Source organism: Lipotes vexillifer, unplaced genomic scaffold, assembly GCF_000442215.2.
Source record: "Lipotes vexillifer unplaced genomic scaffold, Lipotes_vexillifer_v1.1 scaffold163, whole genome shotgun sequence".
NCBI lineage: Eukaryota > Metazoa > Chordata > Mammalia > Artiodactyla > Lipotidae > Lipotes > Lipotes vexillifer.
This window is the reverse complement of record NW_006788722.1, coordinates 622,854-637,462: the sequence shown is the minus strand read 5'-3', so window position 1 is coordinate 637,462 and position 14,609 is coordinate 622,854. Positions and strand designations below refer to the sequence as shown.

Sequence of the window (14,609 nt, the reverse complement as noted above, 5' to 3'; positions counted from 1 at the left end):
TTTTGTGGTACGCGGGCCTCTCACTGCTGTGGCCTCTCCCGTTGTGGAGCACAGGCTCCGGACGCGCAGGCCCAATGGCCATGGCTCACGGGCCCAGCCGCTCCACAGCATGTGGGATCTTCCCGGACCGGGGCATGAACCCGTTTCCCCTGCATTGGCAGGCGGACTCTCAACCACTGCACCACCAGGGAAGCCCCCATAACTGAAATTTTATACCTATTGAAACAAACTCCCCATTTCCCCCTTCCCTCGGCCCTGAGAAACCACCAGTCTACTCTCTGTTTTTATGTTTTTGACTATTTTAGATACCTCATATAAGTGGTATCATGCATTATGTCCTTCAATGAGTGGTTTATTTCACTAAGCATAATGTCCTCAAGATTAATTCATACTGCCAAATATGGCAGTATTTTCTTCCTTTTTTCATAGCTAATATATATACTACATATTTTCATTTGATATGTATACTACATTTTCTTTATTCATTCACCCAATGATGGATAATAGGTTGCTTCCACATCTTGGCTACTGTGAATAATGTTGGGAATATGGGAATGTCTCTTTGAGACAGTTATTTCATTTGTTTTGGATAAATACCCATAATTAGGGTTGTTGGATCATATGGTATTACTATTTTTAATCTTTTGGGGAAACTCCATACTGTTTTCCATAGTGACTGTACCATTTACATTTCCACCAACAGTGCACAATTTCTCTACATCCTCATCAACACTTGTCATTTCTTTTGTTGTTGTTTTGTTTTGTTTTGTTGGTAACAGCCATCCTAACAAGTGTGAGGTGGTATCTCATTGTGGTTTTGATTTACATTTCTCTGATGATTAGTCATGTTGAGTATCTTTTCATGTGACTGTTGACCATTTGTATATCTTTGAGAAATGTCTATTCAGGTCCTCTGCCCATTTTTAAAAATTGTGTCATTTATTTGTTTTACTATTAAGTTGGAGGAGTTCCTCGTGTGTTTTGGATATTAACCTTTTCTCAGATATATAGTTTGCAAATATTTTCTCGCATTCCATAGGTTGCCTTTTCATTGTGTTCACCATTCTTTTCTTTGTAGAAGCTTTTTGATTTGATGCAGTCCCACTAATATATTTTTTTGTTTTTTGTTACCTATGCTTTTGGTGTCATATCCAAGAAGTCGTTGCCAAGACTAATATCCGGCATAAAGACAGACATATAGACCAATGCAACAGAATAGACAGCCCAAAAATAAACTCAGGTGTACATCACCAGTCAACAAGGGAACCAAGAATACTCAAAGGATAGTCTCTTCAACATATAGTGTTGGGAAAACTGGATATCCACATCCAAAAGAATGCAATTGTATACTTATATTAAATCATACACAAAAATCAACTCAAATTGGATTAAAGACTTAAACATAAGACCTGAAACTGTAAAACTCCTAGGGTAAACCATTCTTCCTCTTGAAGTGTACTGCTAGCAGGGAGCACCTTCTCCAGGGTGGGAAGACTTGCTCTAGTTTAGCTCTGCCTGGGGCTGGGAGGGTAAGTTTTCTGATTATAGGATTCAAGGTTAAGAGACACACTTGACTGCAAGTATAAACTATATATTCATTGTAGCTTCATCAGTAATAAAGGAGGTGTTTTAGTTACCTATTTCTCATTCTTTTATTTTATTTCTTATTACCTTTCCAATTTGGAAGGTAAGAAGGTGATATTTATTGTCTTCCAAGAGATCCAGACATTAAAGAATTTGGTCTCTATTCTGTAGGTAATTGGGAGTCACTGAAGTATTTTACCAGTGAGTAACACGGTCAGATTTACATTTGGCAGATTTAGTGGCAGTGTAGAAGATGTGCTGAAGGGAGCACACATGGAAGCTGAAAAAACAATTAAAAAGGATGGCAAGAATCCAGGCAAGAAATGATCAGATCTTGAACTACACCAATGGCAGTGGTAATATGGATAAGGAGATATAGACATGGAATATGTTTAGAAAGTTCAATCAACAGAGCTAGGAGACATTAGGTGTGTGATGTAAAAGAAAGAAAATCTAGGACAACTCACAGATTTTTGAATGGAGGTGAATTATGTTTGGTTTGATGAAAATGTAAAACTCTATTTCCAGCACACTGAGCTGGAAATAGAGCTTTAGAAACATCCAAGAGGAGATGTACAGTTGTTACATATATATTTTTCTGAAGTTCAGAGATATTTGTAGTCTAGAAATACACACGTGGAAGCTGTTCATATTTAGTGGTACTTGAAGTCATAGTGTCAATCACTCTTAAGGAAATTGTGTGAGTAACAGTCCTACTCAGTATCAATACTTAACACTTATTATGTGCCCAGTGTGTACCAGCACTATGTTAAATACTTGGCACACATGGTCTCATTTAATCCTCATGATAGCTCTTTAAGGTGAATAATATTACAATTATTTTACAAATGAAACCGAAGAGTTTCCACTTGCTTTGCAATTAATAATTTGTTTGCTTCATAATTATTTCCATGATAGTTTAAATGTATCTGATAAAATACACTTGAAATCAGACACATAGATATGTCTTTGTGGTTTGCTATTGAAATTATTTTTTGCAGGGGTATATATTCAAAGAATGTTGCTGTGTAGTGCCTTTTGACAAATTTAATTTTAATCGGGGTTAGGTTTTTTCAGTCTGTTATGGGAATAAAGAATAGAAAATCATGGTGCTGTCATTCTCTTTTTGTTTCTCTATCAAAGGTAAAATTCAGAAGCATACTGCTATAGCAATTATGAGTCAGAAACACAGTTCCCTGCTAGAATTCTTGTCAGGAAGTAAGTAAAAAGAGGAAGAATATACTTATTTTCTACATGCATTTGGGGGAAGGAAGGGGTTAGTTTCTGCTGTACAATGAAGTGGTCCAAGATCTAGAATTTGATGAAAATCACTTACTTTGAAGTCTAAGGTACAGAGCTAAATGAGTTTGTGACCCCTTGCATAGGGGAAGTTATTTGGATAGTAAAGCTTAGAGAAAGCCTCTGTATCCATGAGCCTTAATGGCAGATGTATCAGCAGATTAACACTATCTTAAAAAACAATCCACTCCAAAAAGCAAGTTAATGTTTCAGAGTTATCAGCAATTGTTATGCACCATTTGATTTCTGAACTTTAATGTTGATTAACAATAGTATTGTTTTTCTAATCAGCTTTTCTATTATTGGTCTGTCTGGCTGACTTTGAATACTTTATGCAAAAAGAATTCTTTTCTGTGTACATATATATACATTCCAAAAAATCTGAAAATAGAAAAATAAATATGGAGCTTACCTAGTCGGAAACAACATGGAAGAAAAACCTTAACACGTTGGTGACTTGATGTCAGCTGTAATTGCAGAGTGCAGGCCAAAAATAACAGTGATAAAGTGACCATCTTGGCAAAAGTTAAGAGCTACATTGGCACCCCACATTACGGCTGCACTGTTACCTGGAATCTTTGATAACTGACTACATATAGAGATACAGTTGATTTCTTTTGTATTCTGCACCAGCCAGGAGCCAACTACCAAGATTATATTCCCCATAAGATGGTCCCCAATATATATATATATATATATATATATATATATGATCTTCTCTTGTCCTTCCCCATCTCCTTTTTGAAGTGCCTATAAACAGTAAGCTTTGCCTGGAGGCTTGAATGGACTCCCAGGGCCAGTATTCCTCTTAAACAAGCTCAGGCAGGTCAGAGGGATTTCAACACCCTGAGGGTTTGGTTGTAATTTTGGAGTCTGTATAACTGATATATTTTCATTCCTAGCACATTTGTCTATTTTTCCTTTTATTGTGCAGTCTATTTGATTTTTGATATCCAAAAAAAAAAAAAAAAAAGAAAAAAAGAAAAAAATTAGCTTGACTTGGGTAAATAACTGTGATTTCTCTATTTAATACATCTCATAAAGTTGGAGTAAACTGAAGCTGGCCATACACTCTCCTTGTCAATAGCATGGGCTTTTGAATCAGGCAGATGAATTCAGGATTCACTAATTATTGCATAATATGATTATAAGCAAGTTACTAAACGTCTGATACTTTGTTTTTTAAATTCTGAAATTGTGTTAATTCTGTGTAATAGGTTTTTTTTTTTTATCTTTTCTTTAATGGAGTATAATTACTTTACAATGTTGTGTTAGTTTCTGCTGTACAATGAAGTGAGTCAGCTATATGTATACATATACTCCCTTCCTCTTGGACCTCCCTCCCACCCCCTTACCTCACCCATCTAGATTGTCACAGAACACTGAGGTAAGCTTCCTGTGCTTTATAGCATGTTCTCACTAGCTACCTATTTTACATATGGTAGTGTATATATATCATTCTTTGTCCAACCCTCTCCTCCCCCACCATGTCCACATGTCCTTTCTCTACTTCTGTGTCTCTATTCCTGCCTTGCAAATAGGTTCATCTGTACCATTTTTCTAGATTCCACATATATGTGTTAATACACAATATTTGTTTTTCCTCTTTCTGGCTTACTTCACTTTGTATGACAGACTCTAGGTCTAACCACAACTCTACAAATGACCCAATTTTGTTCCTTTTTATGGCTGAGTAATATTCCATTGTATATAGGTACCACATCTTCTTTATCCATTCATCTGTCGATGGACATTTAGGTTGTTTCCATGTCCTGGCTATTGTAAATAGTGTTGCAATGAATATTGGGGTACATGTGTCCTTTGAATTATGGTGTTCTCAGAGTATATGCCTAGTAGTTGGATTGCTGGGTCATATGGTAGTTCTATTTTTAGTTTTTTAAGGAACCTCCATACTGTTCTCCATAGTGGCTGTATCAATTTACATTCTCCCCAACAGTGCAAGAGAGTTCCCTTTACTCCACACCCTCTCCAGCATTTACTGTTTGTAGAATTTTGATGATGGTCATTCTGAATGGTGTGAGGTGATACCTCATTGTAGTTTTGATTTGCATTTCTCTAATAATCAGTAATGTTGAGCATCCTTTCTTGTGCCTCCTTGGAGAGATGTCTATTTAGGTCTTCTGCCCATTTTTTGATTGGGTTGTTTTATTGATATTGGACTCCATGAGCTGTTTGTATATTTTGTAGATTAATCCTTTGTCTGTTGCTTCACTGACAAATATTTTCTCCCATTCTGAGTGTTGTCTTTTCATCCTTTTTATGGTTTCCTTTGCTGTGCAAAAGCTTTTAAGTTTAATTAGGTCCCATTTGTTTATTTTTGTTTTTATTTTCATTACTAAATGTAATGAGTTATTGTGTGCAAAGTGCTTAGGACAAAGTCTGATCCTCAAAAGATAAACAGAGTGTGCCTAGAGTATTATCCATTTGGCCTTAGGTTTGATCTCTCTTGAGTCAAACTGTCTGGCATAAAATATAGACTCCACACTTTAGCAGCTTTGACCTTGGATAAGTTACATAACATCTCTCTGGCTCAATTTCCTCTTTTCCAAAGAGGGGTTCATAACAGGATCTCATCTTTAGGTTCATGAGAAGATTAAATGAGTAAAGCTCTTAGAATGGCTCTAGACACATGTGGAAACCTCAATAAATGTTTTTGGTAAAATGGATTATATTATATATCAAAATTACCATCACTGTGTGGTGCTGTCAAAGATATGGGAAACTGTAATGAGAGCTTAATTTTTATCCAATGAAGTTTATGCTCAATAGCAAGTTATGTTAATTATCAAGATAAATTGGAGAGTTGGGGGTCTGTCCAAAGACAGAGCTGTCTGCAGTCATACAGCAAAGTAATGAATACTCTGGTACTGTATTTAAATACTTTTTACTCTGAGTCTAGTGCTTAGTCTAATCAGTTCATAGTACTACATGAAGATTGTCAGCATAATATCAATTCAAGGGTTTACATTAAACACACTTTCTGGAGTTAAAGAGAGTGAACAAGAACTAAAGCAGAAGCATTCCTTAGCAAACACTTCTCATTGTTATGCAAGTTACATTATGCAGAAAATAACATATCTCATTTTTCACGCAGATTAATAGACTGCCAGTTATCATTTGGCAGGATCAAACTATAAGTCTTTTACACAGTTTGAGGAGGCTTATGGCATCCATCACTTATTTCAATTATTTAAAAAGTTTCTAGTAATCTTTTTTCCTTTGTAGTTAACGAGCTGCCAAACTCTAAGTTTTACAGTAGAAACTGAGTGTATCATTTTACTTGTATTTCAATAGATGTTTATTTGCATTAGATTATGAAAGGTTAGTGCTGAATTCCAAATAAGTATAGAATCAGGTTTTATCCGTACTTGCCAAAATCCTTTCCAGTGAAATCTTTCAAACTATATCTTATAAGCACAAGTGGCCTTTTTTGATTTAACTGAAGCAGAAGAATATTTTTTAGTTTAGTCCCAAAGCTGTACATTAAAAAAAATATATCCTCATATAAGTTCTATAAATTTTCATGGGAAATAAAAAAAATGTACTGATTCAGAAATTATTATTCTAGTCTCTACAGGAAGTGAAATTAAAGCAGTCTTAGTTGATGAAACTCAGCGTGCTGCAGAGGGTGGCAGGGCTCTTGGCTGTGGCTCTTCTGTCCTTGTGGCTTTGTGAGGCAGGAGTAAGATGGTAGTTGAAAGACTTCTCACTTCTATGTCTGTCTTCTTCTTGGGTATGTGACAAATTTCTGTCATGCCTTTTGAGGTTGTGATGCTGGGTGACTATCTTTTTCATCTGCCATAGTGTGGAAGTTGTTCTCCTGGAAACAGTTTCTAATGACATCTGAAGAGTACTTCTGCAAGTAACCCAAGGCAGTTGGTCCATTTCTTCAAAGCATCATGGCTGTGCCAAGGCCACTGGTTCTTAGTTCTGTATTTTTGCTCCCCAAATTACTTATGCACTTACTTCTGGCTATTGGAGCCTCCTATGATCAAGGCACTGCACTAGGATACCCTTATTCCAACAAATGACATAAGAGTACTTATAAATAAAAGTGAGTGGCTATCTTTTTAATAGGTCAGAAAACCCCCCATATACACACCCAACACAAACAACAACAAGGGAACTCTTCTCCATGCTTTGGGTTCAAGAGAATAGTGTGCTAAGTGAAATAAGTTAGGCAGAGAAAGACAAATACCATCTGATCTATCTTATACGTGGAATAAAAAGATAACAAAACTAAATAAAAATCCAAACTCATAAAGACCACAGATTGGTGGTTGCTGGAGGCAAGAGGTAGGGGTGGGATAAATGAGTGAAGGGGATCAAAAGTTTAAAAAAAAGAAAAATCAACATTGATTCACAAGTACATTCACAATTAAAAATGCATGGGCTAATAAATACATTATAAAAAAGGTTAACCTAACTAGTAATAAAAAAGAGAAATTAAAAAAATGAGATACTAGAGTGTCTGGATCAAGATGGTGGAGTAGAAAGATCCTGAGCTCACATCATCCCAAGGACACATGGAAACTACGACTACATATAGAACAACTGTCTCTGAGAACAACCTGAAGACTAGCAGGACAGAGTTCCTACAATTAAGGACCTGCAGAGGTCCCCCGAAGATCAAGAGGTCTAGCTCCATGTTGGGCTCCCTACCAGGCGAGACTTGCACTGGAAGATGAGCTCCCATACTTCTGCATTTGAAAAATATGGGGCTTATATTTGGGAGAGCCTGAGGGTTGTGGGAAGCCAAGACTCTACTCTTGAAGGGCTCATACACTTGGAACTTACTCTTGAAGGGCTCATACACTTGGAACTTACTTGTTCCAAGTCCCAGCACAGAGGCAACGGCTTGAAAAAACATCCAGGTCATATAAGAAGGAGATTCATTTGCTAATTTTAGGGAGTGTGCCAGAAGGGCAGGGATCTGGTGGGACTTTCTCCACGGACAAAAATTCTGGCAGGCTCCATTTTTTTGAAGCAGTCCTTCTGCCTAGCTGGCCTGGTGCTGGTGGGTACCATTTCTCTCACTCTTCATCAACCTAACACCATGTACTCGGTCCCGGCATTCCCCTGAGGACTCCCCCACCCAAACAATCCACCCTGGCCAGCCGCTCCTAAGTGACTACCCATCCCCCCTACCCAGCAGGCCACCCTGGTCAGGACTAGTGCCTCTTCAAAGTGGCTCTTGCTCCAGGGAGCCAGCCTTACTCCACCTGGTGGGCAGCCTCTGCCAGCACTGGTCTCCCTCCAAAGTAGCTCCCACCCTGACCAGCCCCCCACACCAGCGTTCCTGTGACAGATGTCATCAGGTCTTGCAGCCAGTCATTCAGGGGCCAGCCCTGCATTATCAGTACAACTGCAGCAGTTACAGCCAGGTCTCGTAGACAGCTGGCTGGGGGCTAGTCCCTTCCACCAACATAATAACAGTAGTTGAGGCTGGGCTTTGTAGCCAACCCCACCCACCAGCATGCCTGAAGGAATCAGCTCAAACACAACATCCTCAGATCCGAGAAAGCCACCACCAACATCAAGCAAATACATGTGGCAATAAACCTCAGCTACCATGTTCAAGACATAGCAGGCATCAGAGACGGCCTGCATGAAAGTCTCAGGATCAGTACAGACATTTTCCATGTGGAAGCTGACACCAATGACGTCAATATTTAGCTCTTTTGCCCATTCTAAAAGGAGCCTGCTAGTTTTGACTCTGGTGCCAAATTTCACACTGAGGTGACAGACTGCTTTGGAATCATCAGTGGCAACACACAAAACCAACTTTGCCTTTGGATGTGCCCTGGCAAATTTCATCAACTCAGCTTCACTATCAAAAGTCATCATCTGGATTCCATTATCGGTAACATACTTAATCTGAGACACTTGTTTACAAGAATCCGCATGTCTCTGGAGGCACCCTGAGACTCTGCACCAATTGTATTTCCGTCATGCAGGCACAGTCAAATCCTGTTCTGATGGAAGCTAAGGTCTTCACTGTGGTTCTGCTATCACTGCATTTGACTGCATAAAAGGGGATGACCAGAGGAAGAGCTTTTAACCATCTCAGTTATTTCTTTAGAATGTCTCCCAGGCCTACAACATAGAAGGCAGACTTATCATCAGAACAAGAAATTTCATTAATTTGTTTTGGTCCAGAATGTCCTTGCAGTAAAGCCTTTATTCAGGAAATGGCAGTCAAACTGTCCATTACCAAAGTTGTTCATAGTTTCTTGATGTCTTTCTGAAACACAACAAAACAGAAAATTAAGACATGGATATTAAAGAAATTGTTGCCAGCTTTTTACCAAAAGCAGTTCTCCAGGAATTTCAAGTCCCACTGAAAATGCATGTGCCCTCAGTACAGCAGTGGAAGTGTTCTGATAAACACAGAATTTGCTGTCCACCTTAGAATGCATGGGTACTACAGGCTGGCCCCATGGAGATGTCACTTTCCAGTATGCAGGACAACAGGCTGCCCCACTGATGTCCCCATTGCCCCATCAGCTACCCATCCAGCCACTGGCCGCTTTGCTCCCTCCCATAGAGGATTGCTGGCCCAAGGTGGTGCTGGAGTGCTGGCAGAGGGGTCGTTGTGGTGGAGGCTGAGGGGATTGACCTTAAAGGGACTTCTTTAAATGGAAAAGAAAAGGCTATAACTGGAAACAAGAAACTTATGAAAGAAAAAAACTCACAATAAAAGTAAACATACAGTAAAGGTAGTGGATTAAACATCTATAAAATTAGCATGAAGGTTAAAAGACAAACACAGTAAAATCATTTATCCCTAAAATAGTTGAGTCACACAAAATAAAAAGATGTAAAATATGACATCAAAAGCATTAAATGATGGAGGGGCAGTAGAAATGTGCTGCTTTGAGAATGCACTCAAATTTAAGTAACTATCAACAAAATAGATTGCTATATACACAGGTTGTTATGTATGACCTTCATGGTAACCACAAAACAAAACAAAAAATATAACAGATATACAAAAAAATAAAGAAAAAGAAATGTAGACATAACACTAAAGAAAGTCATCAAATCACAAGGGAAGATAAAAAGAGAAGCAGAAAGGAACAGAGAAGAGCTACAAAAACAATCAGAACACAAGTAACAAAATGTAAATAATTGCATACCTATCAACATTTACTTTATTTTTTTAACTTTTTATTATTTTTGCAGTTGTCTCCTCCTTTTATTTATTCTTATTTTTTTTAACATCTTTATTGGGGTATAATTGCTTTACAATGGTCTTTACAATGGTTAGTTTCTGCTTTATAACAAAGCAAATAAGCTATACATATACATATACTTTATACATTTACTTTAAATGTAAATGGACTAAATGATCCAATCAAAAGACAGGGTGGGGCTTCCCTGGTGGCACAGTGGTTGAGAGTCCGCCTGCTAATGCAGGGGACACGGGTTTGTATCCCGGTCCGGGAAGATCCCACATGCCGTGGAGCAGCTGGGCCCATGAGCCATGGCCGCTGAGCCTGCGCATCCAGAGTCTGTGCTCTGCAATGGGAGAGGCCACAACAGTGAGAGGCCTGCGTACTGCCAAAGAAACAAACAAACAAACAAACAAAAAGACAGGGTGGATGAATGGATAAAAAAATAAGATAAGTAACATTTGTCATTTTGAAGTATTTCTATATTTCAAGTTATTTTTATGCAAATAGTATTATAAAAATTTATTTCCAAATGCTACTTATAATAACAAACTCTTATGTGTTTTAATTTTATACAAAATTTTATATTTTTCTGAAATATGGTATTAAAATATGTAAATATATTTTTTATCATAGGTATAAACAACAGAAGGAAGGAAAAAGTAAAAGAACTTTCTATAATACATTTTTCTTCAGCTTTAGCTTGTAATACTAACTTTATCATAAAACAATGCCCTTAGCACCATCTATCAAGTCACCAAATCCTGTCTGACTTTTCTTTGTAGTATCATTTATTATTTATGTACATTCACCTAATTTCTTTGCTATCATGTATGATGAAATTATTATAAATGAATTTATGTCCACACTTTTATTTCCTAAATATACCTTTCTACAGGTAAAATTTCCAAGTAAAATGTTATGAACTTGTAAAACAAAATTAGCTTTTAGCCATTGGGAGATTACAAAAACAAATAAACCATGACCTTTCTCTGAACTCTACATTTATGTATTGAGCCATCTTTTTGGCTTCTTCTACTTACCATACCCCAAATAGAACTCTCAGTTTCCTTTGCCCATCTGCCTCATTCCCAATGACTCTAAAGCTGTTTCTTTTCCATTTCCTTCTCTCTCCATAAATCAGATGAGGATTCATTGGAGTGACAAACGTAGGCATTATACTTAATACTTTGTATCCCTTTTACACCTGAATATCAGTAAGCCTTTTCAGGGTTAACTCCAAAATATATCTTGGTTTTGTCTGCTTCATTCCCTTCACACTGACGTCAATCTCTGAGCAAGTCACCATAACTTCCCACTTGGGTACTGTGATAGCCTCCTTTGTAGGTTCTCAGTGTCCACTACTTCTGCCTTCCAGTCTGGTACTTACATAGCTGCTGGAATACTCTTTTCAAAACACAAACTGAAGTTCATTGGTTCTCCAGTTAAATCTGCTTACTGATTTACCATTGCTCTTCTAATAACATCTAAACTCAAAAAAAAAAAAAAAAAAAAAAAACTAAACTCCTTAACAAGTCCACAGGTACCTTGGGAGATCTGGCCCTGCCCATTCTTCCCAAAGTCCAGCCTTCTCATTGTTCTCTGGCTATCCAAATCTCTGGTCAACTTCTCTTTTCTCCCTCAGAATTTCTGATCTTTGCACATGTGTTTATTTCTATTTGGACAGTTATTTCCCAACTATTCTTGTCACAAAAACATATGGCTGGATCCTCCTCATACTTCTGTTTACCATTAAATATTCTTCTCTGAGAGAAACTTCCCATGAACAACCAGTGTCAAGAGCTCCGCATCCTCACCACACACAGAAAATATTTTTCCTTTTTCAACAGAGTATATAATTATGCAATTTAATGTTTATTTTTTAATACTAAGGGAATTACAGCTCATGCTCAGTCTATCATTTTGAACAAAGACCTCAAATTCATTTTTGAAGCTCAAATGCAGTTGCAGCTATGTGATCTTAAACAACATTTAAAATTTTTGATCATAGAAATAATATATATTAATTGTGAAAAAATTCAACATTTACTTGGAAAACATTTACCTTAAATCCCACAACTTAGATGTTATCACAATTAACATTTTTGTGACCATCATTTCAAGTATCTCTTCAATACCATATTCAAACACATTTACACTTATATAAATGAAATCATAACATGCATGCTGTTTGTATGGACATTTATTTTAAAATGTCATTTAGAAATTTGGCTTATTTCCACCTTTGCTTCCTCTTTATCTCTTCAAATATAACTTTTTAAAATGTCACACATTGTTGTATAGATATGTGTATGATCAGAATGATTTATTATCATTAATATTACAATATTAGCAAAATACTGATATATTTTGGATTGTTTTTCTCAGTTACCTACTATATTATGGAAATGTTGCCAGGTTTATGGTTATAGAGTTAATTCTTTGTAATGTATCTATAGTATTTCTAACAATAATCTCTAAGTTGAGAGACATATTCTCCAAACTATGCTGCAGTAATCATCCTTGTGACATTGCTTAAGTTGTGAAGTTAAGATTTAGATTTGGAAGTGTGACATAAGAACTCATTAGCTTAATATTCTATGGTGTAATAGAACATGCACTTTTTGTTGTTGAGGTAGATTATTTCAATCTATAATTACAGCTTTTCAGTCATCTTTTTTCAGTGATACTTATAAATGTACCTGGAGACAGGGCTGGGATTAAGATGAGGTGCCAGATTGAAGGGTGTGTACCAAAAATCTCAGTAAACAAGATAAAATATTCTTAATGCAGTATTTTGAAAAATAAAAATTAATGTAAAAATCTATGATAAAATATCAAAATTTTAATTGGTTTGTTTTATGATGCTGCATTTTTGTTCAATGACAAGTACTGTTGTTTTCCATCTTCCCACAGTTTCTGAACCACTGGGTGGTCGGGTCCCTGCTAGGTGGATTTATGAAGGTTGACAATGGTGTGTGAATAGATTGTGGAATGCAGGGCTTTACATGTACTCATTTTTTTGTTATAGAGCTTTTATTAATATTTTCCACTTGGCTCAAAATATGGGGGCATATTTTGGTAAGTATATATACAGGGGGCATATTTTTCTTTTTTCTTTATTTCCAATATAGCTGCACATTACAGTGCTAAATAAACATATTGTGATTTACTCATCCAGAAAATATGATTGTATATCTTTATTATGTTCCCTTAGTCTTCAGTTATTTGAATATCTAGTTCAATAGTAACCTTAATTAAATCCTGCTTACACTGGAGGCGGTCTGTCAAGGATTATGTCAGTTTGTTAACTCAGATTAAAACTTACTTTTTCATAATTCTTACTAGGAATATTTCCTGACTTTTCAGTTTTAATTTAATATTTTTAATACAAGATACAACAGATATTATTTGTTTATTCACCTTATCATTGATGTCTTCATAGATTATGAAAAATAAAGATAACCATAAACAACAGTCATTTGGATAAAATTATTTAAAAAACATGTTATGTCTTTATTCTTATGCAGAGTGACAGGACAGGGAAAAATAATATCTAGAACAGGCTTAAGTTGTGTCTGACACTATCAGTATTTTCTTGAAATCGGGGGCTCATCACGTTCTTTAAATAATGAAAATAATATCAATTTACAGCATTGTTGTTAACATTAAATGAAGCAATATAAGTAAACTGCTTTGAAAATGTCAAAATGCTACTCAGATGTTAATTATTTTTATTATTATATGTAATATTTCTTTTTTCTGTGGAGAGAGTAGGAAACAGTAAAGGGATATAAAGTGGAAGTATAATGTAAAAGGGAATATTTAAGAAGTAATTGTCATGATCCCAATTGTAATAGTACAGCTAGTTCTGCTAAGAATAGACTCTTGCTATGACAATAGTTTTATTCCTAAGAAACCTCAGAACATTGAAAATCATTTTATAAAATCATTGTTCCAATGGAGAGAATTTTGAGATTTAGAGTATTTAATCCTCAAAATAATGGTGTTATTTTCCTATAGAAATGCCAATACTGGAGGGTTTTTTGTTTTTTTGCTTTTTATAGTACAATTGCATACTTCTAAATCCTACCACATCACTGAACAAATCTGCATTGTTATCATTTTTATCACACATTTTTATAAAAGCACAAAACACCTAAACTTTGATTACTACCCATAAGTTCTGGCTTTCTATTTTATTCACATTGTAACTAGTAATTATGAAATAAATACAACACATATTCCTTAATTAATTGATCATGTTATAGTAAATGAAGTTATAAAACCTTATATTGTAGTAGAATTACATGTATTATAAAAAAATAATCAGAGTTTTCTAGTATACTAGAAAGAAGACAGCTCTGAGGATAATTTGAATAAATAAAAGGTTTGGATTTAGATGGCATGAGTTTGGGTAGTTGTAGAAGGTATATAGAGAGATATGTAATATAATGTGGTAATGATAGATATTAAAGTAAAATTCACTTGCGTTAAGCAAATTGTTAGTCATGAAGGTTGAAAGCAATT

General features: G+C 36.0%; 1 protein-coding gene and 1 pseudogene across 1 annotated transcript in view; one reads left to right on the top strand and one right to left on the bottom strand.

The window, feature by feature from the left end:
* The window catches only part of CNBD1 (cyclic nucleotide binding domain containing 1), a 422,393-nt gene that overhangs the window by 213,616 nt on the left and 194,168 nt on the right, over positions 1–14,609 (top strand). The window lies entirely within an intron of this gene.
* LOC103080147 (ornithine decarboxylase pseudogene) lies at positions 8,236–9,131 on the bottom strand (annotated as a pseudogene).